This window comes from Pseudopipra pipra, unplaced genomic scaffold (genome assembly GCF_036250125.1).
Source record: "Pseudopipra pipra isolate bDixPip1 unplaced genomic scaffold, bDixPip1.hap1 HAP1_SCAFFOLD_103, whole genome shotgun sequence".
Lineage (NCBI taxonomy): Eukaryota > Metazoa > Chordata > Aves > Passeriformes > Pipridae > Pseudopipra > Pseudopipra pipra.
In genome coordinates this window covers 82,707-103,492 of record NW_026990582.1, presented here as the reverse complement: position 1 = coordinate 103,492, position 20,786 = coordinate 82,707, and the positions used below count along the sequence as shown (strand labels likewise).

The 20,786-nt window shown below is 56.6% G+C and overlaps 4 long non-coding RNA genes across 4 annotated transcripts; 3 read left to right on the top strand and 1 right to left on the bottom strand.

Annotated features, from left to right (window-relative positions):
* The first annotated feature begins 542 nt into the window (after positions 1-542).
* Positions 543-9,067, top strand: LOC135407953 (uncharacterized). Its single transcript, XR_010427103.1, has 6 exons — positions 543-611; positions 1,080-1,467; positions 5,457-5,495; positions 6,040-6,113; positions 8,519-8,601; positions 9,053-9,067. It is a non-coding gene; the product is annotated as an uncharacterized LOC135407953 (long non-coding RNA).
* On the top strand, positions 2,011-2,823 carry LOC135407954 (uncharacterized). The gene is made up of 2 exons (XR_010427104.1): positions 2,011-2,053; positions 2,475-2,823. It is a non-coding gene; the product is annotated as an uncharacterized LOC135407954 (long non-coding RNA).
* Positions 9,068-9,783: 716 nt separating the features above from the next.
* On the top strand, positions 9,784-11,042 carry LOC135407949 (uncharacterized). Its single transcript, XR_010427099.1, has 2 exons — positions 9,784-9,923; positions 10,407-11,042. It is a non-coding gene; the product is annotated as an uncharacterized LOC135407949 (long non-coding RNA).
* A 3,075-nt stretch (positions 11,043-14,117) lies between these two features.
* LOC135407950 (uncharacterized) lies at positions 14,118-15,042 on the bottom strand. The gene is made up of 2 exons (XR_010427100.1): positions 14,877-15,042; positions 14,118-14,402 (listed from the first exon to the last, which is right to left on the bottom strand). It is a non-coding gene; the product is annotated as an uncharacterized LOC135407950 (long non-coding RNA).
* Positions 15,043-20,786: the final 5,744 nt, after the last annotated feature.

Genomic DNA, 20,786 nt, shown 5'->3' with positions numbered 1-20,786 from the left:
AGTCCCTCCCCAGGGCATCCCGGTTCTTTCCACCTGTGCATCCCAGTCCCATCCCAGGCCCACTCCCCAGTGCTGTCACAGTCCTCTTGCAGTCCCTCCCCAGTCCAATCCCAGTCCCCGCAGTGGCTTTCCCGTTGCTCCCAGTCCCTCCCCAGTGCATTCCGCTCCTTTCTCCCATGCATCCCATTCCCATTCCTGTACCATCCCGGTTCCCTTCCCAGCCCCCTCGAAGTCCCTCCCTGCTCCCTCCCCAGTTCCTCTAGTCCTAGCCCAGTGCCACCAGTGCTCCCAGTACCACCCCAGTGCCCCCACTCTCATCCCAGTCCCTTCCCACTTCTCTCAGTGCAAGCCAGCGCACCCATTCCTTCCCAAGTGTCCTCCTGCAGTGCAACCCAGTCCTTCCCCAGTTTGCCCAGTTCCATCCCAGTCCCTTCCCACTGCCCTCAGGCCCATCCCAATTCCCTCCCCTGTGATCCCTAATTAAGGTGTCTTTTACTCCGTGTTCCCAGGCTCCCTCTTTCCCTTCGGTCTCTGTGGGTGTGCCGGACGCCTCTGGCAGGACTAACCCCGGGGCTTTTATGTCCAACGTGCTGTGCTGTGTGTGCCTGCAGGTAAGAAAAGCTGGGAGTGCAGTCCTTCTGCTTTGATTGCTGTGTCTCTTGGGTAGTGATTTTGGAGGGGAATCCCAGAGCGATTTGGTTTGGAGGGGACCTTCAAAGGCCAGCCTGCCTTCCGTGGGCAGGGACACCTTCCCCTCTCATCCTCAGCTGGATGCTCCCAGTCCCATCCAGCCTGGCCTGGAACACTTGCAGGGATGGGGCAGGCTCAGCTTCCCTGTGCAGTGTGCTCTAATATCTCTCCCCTGTCATCAGGAAAAATGTTGTCAGCGTGTTTTGTTCAACGATGGTAAGCAGGGCCCGGGTGAAAATGACTTTCTGTTAGGTGCAGAGGGAAATAATTCTCCTTTGAAGTCAAATGTATTCAGATTTGCACGAGTCTTGTCTGCCTTCTGTTTGAATTGCTTCCTATTCTAGGCAGTTGTTTTAAATTAAACTTTTATTTTGTGTCTCCCCCTTCAGCATCCTGTCCAAGACAAAGCTACCTTTCTTTCCTCGTGGGAATGGACTGGCCGGGCTTTGGCAATCTGGCCCCTCGAAAGTCTTAAGTGACCTCTTCCAGCAGGGGAAGACTGAAGCAAGGGGTGCCAGAAAGAACTGGAGTTTCTGGAGAATAAAAGCTGGAAGCGTGCCCCCGAAAATCCCCCCGGGTGGTCAGTGGTCTGACTTGCACGGACCGGTGGCCTTGGCCAGGAGCGGTCCTGCGGGAAGTGCCTTTGCCCAGCCTGTAATTTTAATTTCCATTGGTTGCTTGGCAAAGCCCCTTAGTGCCTGGCAGGAGCAGAGCGGGCTTCCAGGGAGGTATTCAGCTGGTCAGCGTCAGGAACCATCCTAACTGAGGCCTCGGTGAGTGCTTTTTGTATGACTGGACAGTGAAGCTGTGTGAATGACCTGGCTAGTGCTCGGTGTACTCCTAATTAAAGTGTGTTTTACTCTGTGTTTCCAGGCTTTCTCTTTCCCTTCGGTCTCTGTGGGTGTGCCGGACACCTCTGGCAGGACTAACCCTGTGGCTTTTATGTCCAACGTGCTGTGCTGTGTGTGCCTGCAGGTAAGAAAAGCTGGGAGTGCAGTCCCTCTGCTTTGATTGCTGTGTCTCTTGGGTAGCGATTTTGGAGGGGAATCCCAGAGCGATTTGGTTTGAAGGGGACCTTCAAAGGCCAGCCTGCCTTCCGTGGGCAGGGACACCTTCCGCTCTCATCCCTGGCTGGATGCTCCCAGTCCCATCCAGCCTGGCCTGGAACACGTGCAGGGATGGGGCAGGCTCAGCTTCCCTGTGCAGTGTGCTCTAATATCTCTCCACTGGCATCCTGAAAAATGTTGTCAGCGTGTTTTGTTGGACGACGGTAAGCAGGACCTGGGTGAAAAGGACATTCTCTGAGGTGCTGGGAGAAGGAGCAGGAACGGGAGCGTGCTGCGGAGAAGGAAAATTCCAGGGGGTGGGTGCCAAGAAATTTGTCCTTCCCTTGCCCTGTGCTCTGCACTTAGCAATGGGTCAAGTGCAGAAGTTTCCTGGGGACCCTGGGAAATGATGCCGGGTCTGCTAAGAAAAGTGGGGCCAAGGGAGCAGGACCTGGGTCTGCGAGCGTGGGAGAAACAAGGGCCGGGTCATCCTCTGCTTCCAGGAGGGAGGGCAGCAGGAAAGGCCACGGACTAAAGCACTGAAGTGCCGTTCCCCAGGGAGCCCCTGCCCAGCACTGAACTTGCTTGTGCACTTGCTGTCCCTTTGCCAGCGGAGCCGAAGCGTCGGGTGCGGGTGCCGGGGGGATGGAGCTGCCAAGGACAAACTGGGAGGGTGTTTGCGAAGGAAGGGGGTAGAAGGAGCTCTTGATGTGCTTTTTTTACTTCTTCATCCCACAGAATTGCCACGAGAGGAAATACTTCAGAGGGGCTTCCCTCCAGCTAAGCCCTGAATATGCCAGGAGGTTTCAGCTGGGAGGAAAGGAGCTGTGGAAGAAAAGCAGCCTAAAAATAGCCAGCGGGGATCATCAGGTTTTCCAGCCAAGAAGAACAAGGAGAGAGATGAGGGAATCGGGTTCCAATTCCTAATGATTTGGTGGGTGCAGGAATGATTTCTGTGTGTTTTCCAGTCCCTTTTGATTCCTGAGATGATTTTAAAATGATGGCTTTAGCAATCAACTAAATCGGAGATGTTGTTTTTGAGAGGAAATGATGCCAAATAAATGCAGAGTTTTGGGTCAGTTTTTGGGATGATTTGAGTCAGTTTTTGGGGTCAGTTTGGGGTCATTGTTTGGGGTGATTTGGGTCAGTTTTGGGTCAGCTTTTGGGGTGATTGGGGTCAGTTTTGGGTCAGCTTTTGGGATGATTTGGGTCAGGTTTTGGGGTCAGTTTTGGGTCAGCTTTTGGGGTGATTTGGGTCGGTTTGAGGTCAATTTTTGGGGAGCACTGGGTGTTACTGGTGGTTGTTGGGGAGCACTGGGTGTTTACTGGGGAGCACTGGGGAGCACTGGGTGTTACTGGGGGTTGTTGGGGAGCACTGGGTGTTTACTGGGGAGCACTGGGGAGCACTGGGTGTTACTGGAGTTTGTTGGGGAGCACTGGGTGTTTACTGGGGAGCACTGGGTGTTACTGGGGGTTGTTGAGGAGCACTGGGTGTTACTGGGGTGCACTGGGGAGCACCGGGTGTTACTGAGGGTTGTTGGGGAGCACTGGGTGTTACTGGGGAGCACTGGGAGAGCAAATTAAAAATAAAGGGAATAAAAAATAACCAAAATAAAAAAGGAAATATAAAATAGAAAAGAAAATAAAAAAAAAAGGCAAAAAACCTAAAAAGGAAATAAAATGAAAATGAAATAAAAGAGAAAAAAAAAAAAAGAAAAAAAGAAACCCCTTCTTGGGCACCCCGTTTCCTCTCCTCCCCCCCCCCCGAACCGTAAATTGCGGGGTCATCACCCCTCAAATGTGAGAAGGGGACCCCAAAATGTGGGTGGGGGAACCCCAGGGAGCCGAAAAAGTGGAGGGGGAGCCGCAGTAAGAAAGCGAAGCCGGGCGGTCGGGCGGCGGGGTGGGGGGGGGAGCCAAGATGGCGACGCCGGCGCGTGCGCAGTCGTTGGAAAGACGCCGGCGATCACGTGGTAACTGAGGGCAGCCAGGAGAGGGACCGGCGACGCATGCGCGGTGGCTCTCGTGCCGGTGCAGCGCTCCCTGGTCGAGTTAAGGGCCGGTTCCGGCGGCAGGGCGGGACTCGCGGTCTCCCGTCCCTCCCGGGGTGTGTGTGGGGGGAATAACATGAAGATTTTTTGGGGTGAAAGCGCAGAAATTAGCGAGGAGGGACGCTAATTTGGGTAAACCCGGTCCCCGGAAGTAGAGAGCGACCGGAAGTCCTCCAAAGCCCCGGCCCGGAAGTCCGCCAAGCCCACAGTAAAGATGGCGCCGCCAGGACCGGAACGACCACACTAAAGATGGCGGCCCCGGCCCGGAAGTCCGCCAAGCCCACAGTAAAGATGGCGCCACCAGGACCGGAACGACCACACTAAAGATGGCGGCCCCGGCCCGGAAGTCCGCCCCGAGGCCACACTCAAGATGGCGCCGCCAAAACCGGAACTTAGCCGAGGCCACTCTAAAGATGGCGGCGAGAGGCCCCCTCGCTTTAGAGAGGCGTTTATCCTGTTGCCTGACCTCCGCCGCCACCCGGACCCCCGCCCCGCGCCCGCAGCGCCGTCTCGCCGCGCCGCTTCCCGCTGTGGGGACAAGGCGGGGCGCTCGGCGGCGCCGGGCGCGGGCGGCAGGTTCGTGGGCGGCGGCAGGCACCGGCGACGGCGGTCGCCGCGAGGAGCCCAGGCACCGCCCCCCTTCCGCTCCGCTCCGCTCCGCTCCCGCTCCCGCCCCCGCCCCCGTCCCCGCCCCGCTCGGTCCCGCCGTGGCCTGGAGATGCTGTCGGGGCTGCGCCGCCGCCTTCCCCCCCTCTAAGCGACCCACGGCGGCAGATCCGACGGAGATCGTCCCCGGGGTAACCTGGGCGCTGTGGGGGGGCGCGGCGGTGGGGGGGCGCGGCGGGGGGGCGCGGCCGCTCTTCTGCCTCTCCCGCGGCCATCGGCGACCGCAGGCAGGGGAAGCGACAGGCAAGTTTCTCGCCTCTGCGGAGAAACTTGCACCTGCGTGCCGCCGCAGGGCCGGGTTCGGATGTGCCCTGGCATTGCGCCCCCCCCTCCCCCGCGGGGAGGGTCTGCGCTGCCTCGGGGCCCCTGTCTGTGCTGCCGGGAGAGAGAAATCCTTTGGGAAGCTGGGCTGGAAACAGCAACTCTGTGAATTGCTCAGCTTTTCCTAGGCAAGGGCAGGTTTTAGGGAACAAAGGCCCGTACTCGCGAAAGGCGCCGCGGGTCTCGCCAAGGGGTGGGGGGGGGCGCGCGGCTGCGGCGCCGCGCGCGGCTGCAGTGCCGCTCCCGGCCGTGTCCGCCAGGCGGCGACTGTGAGGCGGGGCCCGGCGCTCGGGGGCGCTCTCGCAAGCGACGCCCCCGGGAAAGCGGCGGGGTTTGGGCGCTGCCGGCCTTCCCCCGGAGTGCCCGGGCTGGCCCGGCGCCTGGCAAAACCTCTGAGGGAAAAGGCAAGCAACAGCTGCGCTTCTTCTGCCGTTTCTTTAGCCAGGGACTGGAACACAGACAAAATCAAGGGGCTCTTTGACCTGTGCAGGCTCCGAGCATTTTTCAGCCTTCCCTAGCAGGGCATTCTCACCCTCTGAAAAGCTGAAAGGCTTTAACAGCTGGAGACGCGCCTGCAGCTGTGCAGATTAATGTAGTTTCTTTGAGGAAACGAAGGGGAAGTTTTCCTGTTGTTTTCCTGTTGTGAGCCTAAATACCGAGTCTACTCTGCTTTTTCAATCAGGTGACGAAGCTTATGGAAAAAAAGACCAAAGGCCTCGAGGTGAGTACATTCTACCGAGTTCTGCTTTTCTGGGATCGGTTTGGGAAAATCACGTGAAATTCTAAAAAGCTTCTCTCCGTGTTTTCTAGTTGTTTTTTCAGCCTTGGTCTAAGTTTCCTGTAGAAAAGGGCATAGAATTATTAGAACAGACAAACTAGACCTTCTCGGGAGAGATGGAAGAAAAGGCTGCTGATTGCAGTTCTGCTTTTCTTGTCTTCCCTTCGACTGTCATTTTCTCTCCCCTGCTGTTCAAATAGGCAGCAATTAATTGCTCTGCTGAAGAGTTTGCTGTGCTAAGTGTCTGTCAAATTGACGCCTTCAACTCAAGACAGCACCTGCTCCTTAGTTACAAAAAGTTCCTCCCAGGAAATTTCCAGGCGTGCCCATAAATCTCCTCGCTGTTTGTTTGGGAGAACAGGGTTTTCTCGTCTGTAACAGAATAGTCGTGGCATTTGCTATTGAATGCTGGTGGCAATCTAGTCAGAAGAGGACCCCGTGCTTCACTAATTTTGCCTTTTTGTTGTTGGGGGTGACTTCTTCCCAGGGATGTTCTTCTTGATCCCCCGGGGCAAAGGGAGGTGTCAGCGTCAGGAGCCATCCTAACTGGGGCCCTGGTAGGTCAGTGCTTTTTGTGTGACTGGACGGTGAAGCTGTCTGTGGGAATGACCTGGCTAGTGCTCAGTGTAGTCCTAATTAAGGTGTCTTTTACTCCGTGTTCCCAGGCTCCCTGTTTTCCTTCGGTCGCCGTGGGTGTGCCGGCCGCCTCTGGCAGGACTAACCCTGTGGCTTTTATGTCCAACGTGCTGTGCTGTGTGTGCCTGCAGGTAAGAAAAGCTGGGAGTGCAGTCCCTCTGCTTTGATTGCTGTGTCTCTTGGGTAGTGATTTTGGAAGCGGCGCCCGCGCAGAGCGAGGCGTTGGCCGGGCCGGCGCCTGAAGCGCTCGGGGCCGCCGGGCAGGGCAGTGCCCGGCTGGTGGGTGCCTCGCAGAGAGAAGAGCCTGGCCCTGGGAAGGCAGGAGCCTGGTCTCGAGCTGCTCTGGACCGCTGTGGGGATGAGTTTGAAGTTTTGGGATCGCTTGTTTCTGTCCCTACCTTCCCACTGAAAACAATAACTTAAGAAGTTCTCCTCTGGACTGGTCCAGAGAAATTGTGGAGTCTCCATCCCTGGAGATGCTTAAAACACTTTTGCTCAGGCAAAGTTGTGAGCAACCTCTTCTGCCTAATCCCGCTTTTTGAGCAGGAGAGACTGGACTAGATGATCTCCAGAGGTATTGTCCAACCCCCACCATTCTGTCCTTCTGTAAAGGGGCTTTGCACTGCCCTTTGGAACTGTAATCTGTTGATGACCTGTGTTGAGGTCACGCTGCAGCTTGTTACACTGCAGCTTGTCACACTGAATGGCAGCCTGAATAATTTAATATTGAACTGTGATTAATCACAAGATGAAAGCTCAGATAGGCTGGTAAGAGGCAGTGTTCTTTGCTGCAGCATTTCCCACCTGAGGTAATTTTCCTTGTTCTGAAAGTGTCAAGTACAGTTGGGCAATGTACTGCATAGGAAGAAGGGAAAGAATCTCCAAAGCAAATAAATGAACAAAAAAACCCTTTATATTTGCTTGTGCAAGAAGAAGATTGTTATTCCACTCAACCAGGTTTTGAGAGGACAAATTAATTGTTTCTCTGACAACAGTATACACTGGAGGCTGTTAATGATCCCATAGTCTGTGCTAAAGGTTTTAGCTGATTGTGTTTGTCATCAGCTTTTACTAAAGAAAAAGCAAGCCTTCTCGGCTGTGTGGATATTACAGGAACGAAATGATTCCATTCATGTAGATAATGATAACAGAGCCAAACCAAAACTATTGTGAGTGTCCTATGTGGAACAATATACAGAATTTCAAAAGGGATTGTAGTGGTCCCATATACAGAACTAACATACTTCCTGTTCCTTATTTGCTGATCAGGTCATGTTTATCTGCCTGTCAGGACTGTTGGAGCACTGGATGGAGAGCAGGTCATATGAGGAGGATTACGGAGTAAAAGGCAGCTTGTACTGAAGTGCAGGGAAAGTATAAATATTTATATATATTGGCACAGCGCCTGGCCTTAATGCTTAAAATCCTTTGGAGAGCTGTCTGCATATTTACTGTATTAATGATCAAATGCAAGGCTGTGTTGGGAAAGGTCTTCCATTTGGAAGTCAGTAGTTGAGACTGTCTTGCCTATGAAAAAGAGGGAGAATTTTCGTTAGAGGGTGTAGGATTCTGGCTGGTAATAGTCTTAATTCAAGGTATTTTTAGAGAATTGATTTAATACAAGCAGAACAAATGGCCAGAAGTGTAATGAGAGACAAGTTGAAATTAGAAAGTAGATGTGCATTTTGAATGTATTGTCATAGCAACTGATTAAATTCTCCCTCTCTTGCTGTTCTGGGGACCTTTTAAATGTGCTTTGGCTAAATAAAAAGTTAGACTATTAGACTATTTCAGAGCCAAAAGGTCAGTTCTTGTTGTCTCTTTTGCACTTTAATTCTAGTACACGGATACTTGCTAACCACGTATAACCCTAGATGCAGAATGAGAACTTGGGTTATTAACAATAAACAAGTAAACAGCAGAAAGACTTGACCTTTCTTTTGAATTGCCCTACAGTGTTACAAAATACCAAACAAACCTCCTTCCCCAAAGAAACGCCCCCCAAAATGCCCTAACAACTCACCAAACACAAAATCACCGACAACCAAAAAGCAGAAGTAACAAACATGAACAGCAAGTGGAGGAAGAGTTTGAAAGCGGGCTGGACAGAAGCAGAAGTGTTACTGCCCACTCTTAGGCCACTGTGCTGATTAAATGGGTGTTGTTAGGTTTAGATTAGTAGTTCGTTGTTGTTGGGTTTTTCGGTGGTGTTGATTTTTTTTGTTGTCGTTGTGGGGGATTGTTTGTTTGTTTGTTTTTATTTTGGTTTTTTTTCTGTATTAAAAATCTGGCTCAGTTACTCTCTAGTTCTGGTGTGTTCTCTTTTCCAGGTGGTTGGTGTTTCTGCAGTGTTTGGCACAGGACTGGGGGAGATTTTTACCCAGCTTTCTAAAGCTGTAGATGAGTAGGAGAGGTAAGGGGATAACTTCTGGTCCGCGACCCAGTGACCACTTCCTGAAGGTCCTGATTCATGAGTCTGCTCCTTTGATTTGAAGGAGTGCACAGTTGCCATAGCCAAGGTAGCTTAGGGTGTCCAGTATCAGCATAAAAAGCAGCAGTAAAAAGGAACTATTCAGAGATGAATTTTTGTGCTGTTCCGTGAAAAAGTAAAAGCTATCTGTGCCAGCAAGTCTGTGAAGTAATTTTTTTCTTGTAGTTCCATACCAAGTTTTGAATTGTTGCTGTTTTAATGAAGTATGTTCATTGATTTTGCATCCATTGGTTTCAGAATCCAAATCTGGGGAAAAAAGTACTGTCTTTCTGAAATGTCTCTCAAACATGAAAGCCTAGAGAAAACTTTTTTTTGTGAGTAAAAAGAAGCCTCCAGGATGATCCTTATGCAATACAAATCATGTGTTTTTCAGACTGAATGCACTCCCTTTATTCACCTTTTCAGAGAGTATCGGCCAGAATACGAGCGCCTGAGAAAAACACTGGTAAGTGTTTTTAGCTGTTTTACACCTGAACAGTGTATCTTGGGTCACTTTTGTGCACACAATTGCCTTTATGTTGAGAGGGTCTAACATTTCATTTACTAGTCGTACTCACTGTGGGAAAACTCCTGTCCTGAAGGAGTCCACCATTTGCCTTTTTTTTCCTAGATGTGGTGGAGCATATCTTTACAAAACTAAAGATTTTGTAAAACAGATGTTGCTCACTGGTTTAGTGCTAGTATTTGAGCTAATTGTGTGAAAATGATTGGGAAATAAGATTGTGTCTTCCATTCAGATGGACAGAGAGTTCTTAAAAATAAATTTCCAAAGGGATTTGTTGAGACTATCCCTGTATCTTCCTGCACCAGTGAAGAGTACTAGTTTGACTTAGTAAGAAAGACTGAATTGCAGTGCCAAAATCAGTAGCTCTGCTCACCTTGAGTTCTGGCTGTCCAAAGGACAGTTCTCTGCAGGCACAGCTACACAGAGTTTGGCTTCCCGGCGCTGCTGAAAACGTCCTAGAATCCCACCTGACTGGAGGTTGCTTTCCATGCTTAGTCAGAAGTTCTGTGTAACCTGAGTTGAAATGTAAGACCTGCGTAGTGACTTCTGCTCTCTGACTGGGGGACAGGCTGCTGGGTTTGGGTGAGGTTTCTCTTCTCCTGATGTTTTAAATGTTCTCAGAATCCACATGTAAATCTTTGTCTACGGGAGAAAGCTCAAAATAAACAAAAGAGAGAGCAGCTGGAACACTTGTGGAAGGACATGGGCAGCGTGTGTGTGCAGGGCAGCACACTGGCAGGTACCTCCCCAGGAAGATAAAGTTTACTGCAGAAGTTTTCTGAAGAGTTTGCCTTGTGAAGTAGTACAGTGCTTCTTTGTCCTCACAGCAGAAATGTGAAAGCAGCTCCATGTTAGAGGAGCAGGGCTTTAGTTCCTGTGGGATTGGTCACACTCAGCTCGTCCTGTGTCAGTCACAGGTTTGGAAGAAACCCCGCTGTGTAGCTAAAGCAGTGGACCTACTAGAAATAATGAAATACTTTAGAAAAGGCGAAACAGTCAGATCAGAATATGAGAAAGCTCTGCTGTTGGCTGCACTGTTCCTTAGATGAGGCGAGTAGGTGCTGATGGAGTCTGTCCTGTGTCTGGGATCCACAAGCAGCTTTCTGTCCCCTTAGAGCAGGTGTTCATTGCTGGGTTTCTGTGCAGACAGAAGTTGTCAGTGCACACGCTCCCTTACCTTTAGCAAGCTGGTTTGTGTACAGCCGTTTCTGTTCCCTTCAAGGACCTGATGCTTCTGCAATGGGTCCCTCTGAGCTAATACTAACATGAGGAACTCTCGATGAAGAGCAAGAAGAGAGGGAGAGTGACGCTGATGGCATTGACCACGAAGGTAAGGGAATGAGGTCTAAAAGCTGCCTCTCAAGAAATCCCCTCTATATTTCATGTCCTGGATGGACTGTAAGGAGAGCCTAGAAAACAAGCAAACATTCAGTCACCTGACGTGTCAGAATCTGTAGCAGAAGCTCAGCTGCAATGGTCAGTGCAGGGATATCACTCTGTAACCTTTGTGAAAGTTCAATTGTAAATTTTCTATTCAAGTAATTAATAGGTGTATAACACACATAAACCAGAGAACTCGTTAGGCTTGGGGCATGCAGTGACCTCTGAACCTGATTGATGCACAGATGTGTCCATCATCTTTTTGGCCTTACAGTTTCTGCCCCTGGCTCTCTTCCCTTTTCCTGTGACTGTGGTCTTGGAGCAATCTTCTAAGTTGTTACAGTGTGATTTTTCTCTTCTATAGCTCACAGACTTAATCTTCATTCTTTCCCTGTTCCACTGATGGGTAGGATCACTTATTTCCTTTGCCCTGTAATGTAGCTGAAGATGGAATAGACTTTCTATGTTGCTTTGGCTATCCTGATTCTAGCTTTTTTTCAGAAACACAAGTAGAACAAGTACTGAAATAGCGCTGAACTTCAGCAGCAGCGGGGACTGCGCAGGAGAAGGAGGGTGGGCAGCGGGCCTGGGGCAGGCAGGGGGATGGGGGTGGGGGCGGGCACTTAAAAGATTTCGGCCAGGGAGCTGATCTCAGCCAGCACCCAGTCGGGGCAGTCTAAGTCCCCGTAGAAGCAGAACTGCTGCGTGGGGAGAGGCGGTCAGAGGCGCACTGCTGCTCTGCGTCCTCCCCGCTCCCCGCCGCCGACTCCCGGCCCACCACGTCGCCGCTGCTCCACGGTCCCCCATGCCGCACAGTCCGCCTTCGCGATCCGGAACCGCCCCGTGTGCCGGTGGGGGGCTCCCCGAGGGGCTCTGCAGGGGCCTTGGGGCCGGGACCCCGGGGGTGCAGCCCGACCAAGGGGCGGGGCAGGGGACGGGGTCCCGGGAGCGGGACCCGGGACGGCCACGGACCCGCGGGAAGGGCGCCTCCGACACGGCCCTAGTCCCTCCTCCTGACCACCCGAGCACCTCCCGCCACCCCGCCGGCTCCAAGCCCCGCCAATCCGGGCCCGAGGCAGAGTCTGGCCCGCCAATCCCGGGCCGCCTTTCTCGGCGCCGTCCAATCACAGCCCGCCTTTTCAATCCGGCAGCGGTCCCCCAAGCTCTGCCCGCTCAGCCGCGGCGCGGCCCCTCCGAGCGGCACCGTCCCCCCGTTCCCCTCAGGCGCTGCTGGGACCACGGAAGGGCGGTGGGAGCTCCGCGGTCACGTCCCGTCCGGGAGCTCTCCCAGGAGAAGGAGAGGGAGGCGGGGAGCGGGCGGGAGGGGCTCCGGGAGCGGGGCCTGCGGGACCAGCGGGGTTCTCGGGAACGGGCGGGCGGGGATTGGCTGGGCTGGCACGAGGGGGGCGGGGCCGTGCGGGCCGCGGGCTATAAATAGCGGAGGGGGAAGCGGGGGGGGGCAGTTCGGCGGCGGAGGTGGAAGCGGCGCTGGAGCGGCGGGAGCCGGGACGAGATCGGCGGTGAGCTGGGGCGGGACTCCCGCGGCTGCCGCTCCCGACGTGCAGGTCCGATCCCGGCCCGCCACTCCCAGCCCGCTTTTCTCCGCTCCGTCCAATCGTAGCCTGCCCTTTCAATGGGGCCGCGGTCCCCGTAAGCTGTGCCCGCTCAGCCGCGGCGCGGCGCCGCCCCCCTTCCCCACGTTCCCCTCAGGCGCTGTAGGTGCCGGCGCCTTTGCTTCCGGAGCAGCGCCTGCGCTGCCGCAGCCCCCGACAGGCCCTGTTGGGATCAGGGAGGGCGGGTGGCACAGCTCCGCGCTCACGTCCCGTCTGGGAGTTCTTCTGGGAGGCGGGGAGGGGGCGGGAGCGGCGGCGGCCCTTTCAACGCGGCCGCGGTCGAGCAAGCTCTGCCCGCTCAGCCGCGGCGCGGAGCCGCCCCCCTCTCCACCTCGTCCCCCGCGTTCCCCTCAGGCGCCGGTCTCGGCGCCTTTGCTCCGGGATCCGGCGGAGCCGCGCCTGCGCTGCCGCGGTGCCCGCAGGCGCTGTTGGGAGGGCGGGTGGGAGGTCCGCGGTCCCGTCCCGTCCCGGAGTTCTCCCCGGGAGAAGGGGAGGGAGGCGGGCAGCGGGCGGAAGCGGAGCAGCCCCTGGGAGCGGGGCCTGAGGGACAGCGGAGTTCTTGGGGACGGGCAGGGCGGGAACGGGCAGGCGGGGATTGGCGGGGCCGGACGCTGCCGGACGCTGGGATTGGCTGGGCTGGCACGAGGGGGGCGGGGGCCGTGCGGGCCGCGGGCTATAAACGGCGTGGGCGGGGGGCCCTGGGGGCAGTTCGGCGGCGGAGGTGGAAGCGGCGCTGGAGCGGCGGGAGCCGGGACGAGATCGGCGGTGAGCTGGGGCGGGACTCCCGCGGCTGCCGCTCCCGACGTGCAGGTCCGATCCCGGCCCGCCACTCCCAGCCCGCTTTTCTCCGCTCCGTCCAATCGTAGCCTGCCCTTTCAATGGGGCCGCGGTCCCGTAAGCTGTGCCCGCTCAGCCGCGGCGCGGCGCCGCCCCCCTTCCCCACGTTCCCCTCAGGCGCTGTAGGTGCCGGCGCCTTTGCTTTCGGAGCCGCGCCTGCGCTGCCGCAGCCCCCGACAGGCCCTGTTGGGACCAGGGAGGGCGGGTGGCACAGCTCCGCGCTCACGTCCCGTCTGGGAGTTCTTCCGGGAGGCGGGGAGGGGGCGGGAGCGGCAGCGGCCCTTTCAACGGGGCCGCGGTCGGGCAAGCTCTGCTCGCTCAGCCGCGGCGCGGAGCCGCCCCCCTCTCCACCTCGTCCCCCGCGTTCCCCTCAGGCGCCGGTCTCGGCGCCTTTGCTTCGGGATCCGGCGGAGCCGCGCCTGCGCTGCCGCGGTGCCCGCAGGCGCTGTTGAAAGGGCGGGTGGGAGGTCCGCGGTCCCGTCCCGTCCCGGAGTTCTCCCGGGAGAAGGGGAGGGAGGCGGGCAGCGGGCGGAAGCGGAGCAGCCCCTGGGAGCGGGGCCTGAGGGGACAGCGGGGTTCTTGGGGACGGGCAGGGCGGGAACGGGCAGGCGGGGATTGGCGGGGCCGGACGCTGCCGGACGCTGGGATTGGCTGGGCTGGCACGAGGGGGGGCGGGGCCGTGCGGGCCGCGGGCTATAAACGGCGTGGGCGGGGGGCGCTGGGGGCAGTTCGGCGGCGGGGCTGGGGGCGGCGCTGGAGCGGCGGGAGCCGGCCCGGGATCGGCGCGGCCGCCGGGCCGAGGAGCGGCGGTGAGCCAGGGTGGGACCCTCGCGGCTGCCGCTCCAGGGAGCGGTGGGGAGCCATGAGGCAGCACCCCCTCGGCTGCCGATCCAGGGGGAGCCGGGGTCGGTCCCCCACAGCTGCCGAGGCAGGGCGTTGGGCAGGCGGTGTCCCGGGCAGCTGTGCCGGCCAGCTTTGGTCAGTGCTCAGTGGGGGAGCAGCCCATGCTCAGGGGTGCTCCCCCGAACCAGAAGGACTAGGATGCAGCCTCTCAGTGGGGCTGGTATTGAAAGTATTGTTACAAAGAAAAGTAATAAAAGATGTTTCATTCTATTATAATTTTATTTTACTTTTATTTTCATCTTTGACTACTTGATTGTTTATTCTATTGTTTTGTTGCTGTTCCCGTTGGGATGGGTGGGACAGCTCCTAGAGATATTTAAGTGAACGACAAAGACTGATTTGTGACCTTGTCAACAGCCCGGGCCTGCAGAGATACCCAGGAGCAGATTTAGGCAGAGGCAGCAGAAAGCTGAGGCAGAGGCAGCAGAAAGCTGAGAACGTGGAGCTCAGGCAGCAGAGCTGGTGGAGACATAAAGACGGTAGGACTGTGGGCAGAACAAGGGTGGGGCTGGATTAGGGAGCATGGACCTGGCATAAGTACTTGCAGGGATGGAGCTGGGATAAAAATAGTCAGGCCTGGCCTGGAATGTGGGCTTGAGAGCTGGGGTGGAAAACTCAGACCTTTAAAAAAAGAAAGATGCTAGGATTGGAACGTGCAGCAGCTTTACCGGGAGCTGACAGCAGAGCTGGCAGAGAAATAAAGGTTGTGGGTCTGGGTATGGGATAGGGAGAGTGGTGCTCGGAAAGGGACTGTTGAGCAGGGATAGGGACTGTGGCACTGCAGTAGAAATCACTGTAGGATTGAGACAGGGACTGGCACCGTCGCACAAACATCTGTGTGTCTGTGGAATAGGGATTGATGGGCAGGAACATGGACTGGGGGGGAAGAGCTGAAATCAGTCTAGGGCAAAGATCTGGCCTTTGGAGTTGGGATCGGGTTTGTGGGGTTGGAGGAGTACCTGGGGGACTGGGATTGGGAATGTGAAGTTGGAGCTGGAAAGTCGCAGAGCTGGAGCCAAGCTGAAGATCCTGCAGTGAGAACCTGGAGCAGCTTCCCGTGGCGGCGCTGGCAAGATGCAGAGCTACTGCTGAGAGAGCAGAGCTGGCAGTGCAATAAAGCTTGTGGGTCTCGAGCTGAAATCACTGAGGGGCTGGGGTAGGGACAGGGTTCTGGGCTTGGGACTGTAATACTTGGGGCAGTAATCAGAGCAATCACTGTGAGATAGGGCATGTGGCACCGTTGCTGCAGTGGCTGTGTGTCTGATATAGGGATTGCTGGGTGGGAACGTGGATTGGGTGGGTAGAGCTGAAGTCAGTATAGGGCTGGGCTTGTGATTTTTGAATTGGGATCGGGTTTGTGGGGCTGGAGGAGCACCTGGGGGACTAGGACTGGGAGTGTGAGGGTGGAGCTGGAAAGTCACAGAGCTGGAGGCAAGCTGAAGATCCTGCAGTGAGAACCTGGAGCAGCTTCCTGAGGCGGCGCTGGCAAGATGCAGAGCTACTGCTGAGAGAGCAGAGCTGGCAGTGCAATAAAGCTTGTGGGTCTCGAGCTGAAATCACTGAGGGGCTGGGGTAGGGACAGGGTTTGGGCTTGGGACAGTAACACTTGGGGCAGGAATCCGTGTGGGGAGGAGATAGGGCCTGTGGCACCGTTGCTGAAATCTCTGTGTGGCTGTGGAATTGGGATTATAATTGGGAATGTGGACTGAGAGGCTGGGGCTGAAATCAGCATAGTGGTTGGATTGCATCTGTGGAGCTGGGAGGGTGTCTGGAGCTCAGATAGGGCCTGTGGCACGTTCGCTGAAATCCCTGAGGGGCTGTGGAATAGGGATTAATGGGCGGGAACGTGGATTGGGTGGGTAGAGCTGAAGTCAGTATAGTGCTGGGCTTGTGATTTTTGAATTGGGATCGGGTTTGTGGAGCTGGAGGAGCACCTGGGGGACTGGGACTGGGAGTGTGAGGGTGGAGCTGGAAAGTCGCAGAGCTGGAGCCAAGCTGAAGATCCTGCAGTGAGAACCTGGAGCAGCTTCCTGAGGCGGCGCTGGCAAGATGCAGAGCTACTGCTGAGAGAGCAGAGCTGGCAGTGCAATAAAGCTTGTGGGTCTCGAGCTGAAATCACTGAGGGGCTGGGGTAGGGACAGGGTTTGGGCTTGGGACTGTAACACTTGGGGCAGTAATCAGAGCAATCATTGTGAGATAGGGCCTGTGGCACCGTCGCTGCAATGGCTGTGTGTGTGATATAGGGATTGCTGGGTGGGAACGTGGATTGGGTGGGAGAGCTGAAATCAGTCTAGTGCTGTGCTTGTGTCTTTGGTATTGGGATAGGAATTTTGGGGCTGGAGGAGCACCTGGGGGACTGGGTTTGGGAGTGTGAGGGTGGAGCTGGAAAGTCACAGAGCTGGAGCCAAGCTGAAGATCCTGCAGTGAGAACCTGGAGCAGCTTCCCGTGGCAGCGCTGGCAAGATGCAGAGCTACTGCTGAGAGAGCAGAGCTGGCAGTGCAATAAAGCTTGTGGGTCTCGAGCTGAAATCACTGAGGGGCTGGGGTAGGGACAGGGTTTGGGCTTGGGACTGTAACACTTGGGCAGGCATCCGTGTGGGGAGGTGATAGGGCCTGTGGCACCGTTGCTGAAATCTCTATGCAGCTGGAAATGGGATTGTAAATTGGGAATGTGGACTGGGTGGGTAGAGCCGAAATTCGTATAGGGCTGGGCTTGTGATTTTGGAATTGGGATAGGAATTTTGGGGCTGGAGGAGCACCTGGGGGACTGGGTTTGGGAGTGTGAGGGTGGAGCTGGAAAGTCACAGAGCTGGAGCCAAGCTGAAGATCCTGCAGTGAGAACCTGGAGCAGCTTCCCGTGGCGGCGCTGGCAAGATGCAGAGCTACTGCTGAGAGAGCAGAGCTGGCAGTGCAATAAAGCTTGTGGGTCTCGAGCTGAAATCACTGAGGGGCTGGGGTAGGGATGGGTTCTGGGCTGGGGACAGTAACACTTGGGCAGTAATCAAAGCAATCACTGTGAGATAGGGCCTGTGGCACCGTTGCTAAAATCCCTGTGTGGTTGGAATTGGGATTGTAAATTGGGAATGCGGACAGGGAGGCTGGGGCTGAAGTCAGTATAGTGCTAGGATTGCATCTCTGGAGCTGGGAGAGTGTCTGGAGCTCTGATAGTGACTGGCACCGTTGTTTAAAAACCTGTGTGGCTGTGGACTAGTGATTGATGGGCAGGAACATGGACTGGGCTAGGAGAGGTTAAATTAGTCTAGTGCTGGGTTTGTGAGTTTTGAATTGGGCTAGGGTTTGTGGGGCTGGGAGGAGTAATTGGGGGGACTGGGAATGGGAGTGTGAGATTGGAGCTGAAAAGTCACAGAGATGGAGCCAATATGAAGATCCTGCAAGATTTGGAGCTGCTTCTGAGAGAGCAGAGCTGGCAGTGCAATAAAGCTTGTGGGTCTCAAGCTAAAATCACTGAGGGGCTGGGATAGAGCTGGGGTCTAGAATATGGACTGGATGCTTTGGTCAGGTACTGTTGGTTTTGAGTAGAAATTACTGTGGGATTGGGATTGTATTTTTTGTGCGCACTGGGGAGTCTAGTAATTTTATTGCAAGCCATTGGAGGGAACTGGGGAGTACTGGGTAGAGTCAGCTGTTCTATGGGGAAGGCCCAGGTGTTAACAATGAGGGGGAGGAGGGGCCAGGGATTGGGCTGAGGCCCCTTGGCTGTTGTTCCGACTCAGGAGCTGTAGCAGGACTTCTTAGACCGTGACTCAGGTGAGTCTGTTTCAATTTCACCTTTCCAGTCCCTTCCTACTGTCCCCAGTCCCTCCCCACTGTCCCCAGTCCCTCCTGAGTCCTTCCCAGTTTCGTCCCAAGTACCCCAAACCCCATCCCAGTGCAGCCAGTCCCCTCCCTGTTCCTTCCTCAGTGCCTCCAGTTCTTGCCAATTGCTCCCACTACACCCCAGTCCCATCCCAGTCCATCCCTAGTACCCTCAGTCCAACCAAGCTCCCTGTGCAGTTCCCTCCAGAACCTCCCCAGTGCTCCCAGTCCTTCCAAAGTTGCCTCAAACCCATTGCAGTCCCTCTCCAGTGGCCTCAGTCCCATCCCAGTTCCCTTCCCGGTGATCCCACTTGCTCCCAAGTGCCCCCAGTCCAGCCCAGTCCCAACCCAGTGCCCCTGGTACCTCCCCAGTGCCCTCAGTGCCATCCTAGTTCTCTCAGTCCCATCCAAGTACCTCCAGTCCTTCCCCACTGCATCCCAGTGCTCCCAGTCCCTCCCAAGTGCATTAAAGAGCCATCATCAGTGACCCCAGTCCCTCCCCAGTCCCATCCCAGTCCCTCCTAAATGATGCCTAGTCCCTCCCCAGTGCTTCCAATCAAATCCCAGTCCCTCCCCAGTCCCTTCCCAGTACATCTGCGCCCCATCCCAGTTGTCCCAGTCCCTCCCCAGAGATTCTCAGGCCCATCCCAGGCACGCTCTCCAGTCCCCTCCCCAGTCCTCTCACAGTCCCCTTGCAGTCCCTTCCCAGTCCTATCCCAGTCCCTGCAGTCCCTTTCCCAGTGCTCCCAGTCCCATCCCAGTTCCCTCCCCAGTGACCTCAGTCCCATCCCAGTGCCCACCCAGTGCATCGCAGTCCCATCCCAGTGCCTGTAGTTCCACTGTCCCCAGTCCCTTCCCAATGACCCCTGTCCCATCCCACTTCCCCCAGTCCCTCCCCTGAGAATCCCAGTTGCAGTCCAGCGCCCCCAGTGCCAGCCCAGTTCTCCCCAGTCCATCTCCAGTGCCCTCAGTCCCATCCTAGTCCCTCCCTACTCCCTTCAGTCCCGCTCCAGTACCCCTAGTCTCAGCCCAGTGCATCCAACTCCCTTGAAGTGTCCCCAGTCCCATCCCAGTCCCTCCCCAGTTCATTGTGCTCCTTTTCCCTGTGCATCCCATTCCCATCCCAGTCACTTCGCAGTCCCTCCCTGCTCCCTCCCCAGTTCCCCCAGTCCTAGCCCAGTGCCACCAGTGCTCCCAGTCCCACCCCAGTGCCCCCACTCTCATCCCAGTCCCTTGCAACTTCTCTCAGTGCAAGCCAGCGCACCCATTCCTTCCCAAGTGTCCTCCTGCAGTGCAGCTCAGTCCTTCCCCAGTTCGCCCAGTTCCATCCCAGTCCCTTCCCACTGCCCTGAGGCCCATCCCAATTCCCTCCCCAGTGATCCCAGTCCCATCCCAGTGGTGGCCCAGTGTGCCCTAGTGCCTCCCCAGTGCCTCTCAGTCCTATCCCAGTGCCTCCAGTCCCTCCCCAGAGAATCCCAGTCCCAGCCCAGTTCCCCCAAGTGCCCCCAGGGCCTCTCCAGTGCCCTCAGTCCCGGCCCAGTCCCTCCCCAGTGCATCTCACTCCTATTCCAGTGCCCCCAGTCCCACGGTTCCCCAGTCCCTCCCCAATGACCCCCAGTCCCATCCCACTGCTCCCAGTCCCCCCCCCCCCACCCCCCGAAAATCTCAGTCCCACCCCAGTGTCCCCACTCCCAGCCCAAATCCCCCCAGTGCCCCCATCCCTCCCCACTGCCCCAGTCCCTCCCAGTGCATGCCAGTCCTTTTCCCCGATGCATCCCACTCCCTCCCTAGAACATCCAAGTCCCATCCCAGTTCCCTCCCCAGTGCCCCTGACCCATCCCCAGCCCTCCCGTGACCTCAGTCCCTCCCCAGGGCATCCCGGTTCTTTCCCCCTGTGCATCCCAGTCCCGTCCCAGGCCCACTCCCCAGTCCTGTCACAGTCCTCTTGCAGTCCCTTCCCAGTCCCTTTCCCATTGCTCCCAGTCCCATCCCAGTTCCCTCCCCAGTGGCCTCAGTCCCATCCCTGTGCCCACCCAGCGCAGCTCAGTCCCATCCCAGTGCCTGTAGTCCCACTGTCCCCAATCCCTCCCCAATGACCCCTGTCCCATCCCACTTCCCCCAGTCCCTCCCTTGAGAATCCCAGTTGCACTCCAGCGCCCCCAGTGCCAGCCCAGTTCTCCCCAGTCCATCTCCAGTGCCCTCAGTCCCATCCCAGTCCCTCCCTACTCCCCCCAGTCCCGCTCCAGTGCCCCTAGTCTCAGCCCAATGCATCCAACTCCCTTGAAGTGTCCCCAGTCCCATCCCAGTCCCTCCCCAGTTCATTGTGCTCCTTTTCCCTGTGCATCCCATTCCCATCCCAGTCACTTCGCAGTCCCTCCCTGCTCCCTCCCCAGTTCCCCCAGTCCTAGCCCAGTGCCACCAGTGCTCCCAGTCCCACCCCAGTGCCCCCACTCTCATCCCAGTCCCTTGCAACTTCTCTCAGTGCAAGCCAGCGCACCCATTCCTTCCCAAGTGTCCTCCTGCAGTGCAACCCAGTCCTTCCCCAGTTCGCCCAGTTCCATCCCAGTCCCATCCCACTGCCCTGAGGCCCATCCCAATTCCCTCCCCAGTGATCCCAGTCCCATCCCAATGGTGCCACAGTGTGTCCCCAGTGCCTCTCAGTCCTATCCCAGTGCCTCCAGTCCCTCTCCAGAGAATCCCCGTCCCAGCCCAGTACCCCAAGTGCCCCCAGGGCCTCTCCAGTGCCCTCAGTCCCGGCCCAGTCCCTCCCCAGTGCATCTCACTCCTATCCCAGTGCCCCCAGTCCCACGGTTCCCCAGTCCCTCCCCAATGACCCCCAGTCCCATCCCACTGCTCCCAGTCCCCCCCCCCACCCCCCGAAAATCTCAGTCCCACCCCAGTGTCCTCACTCCCAGCCCAAATCCCCCCAGTGCCCCCATCCCTCCCCACTGCCCCAGTCCCTCCCAGTGCATGCCAGTCCTTTTCCCCGATGCATCCCACTCCCTCCCTAGAACATCCAAGTCCCATCCCAGTTCCCTCCCCAGTGCCCCTGA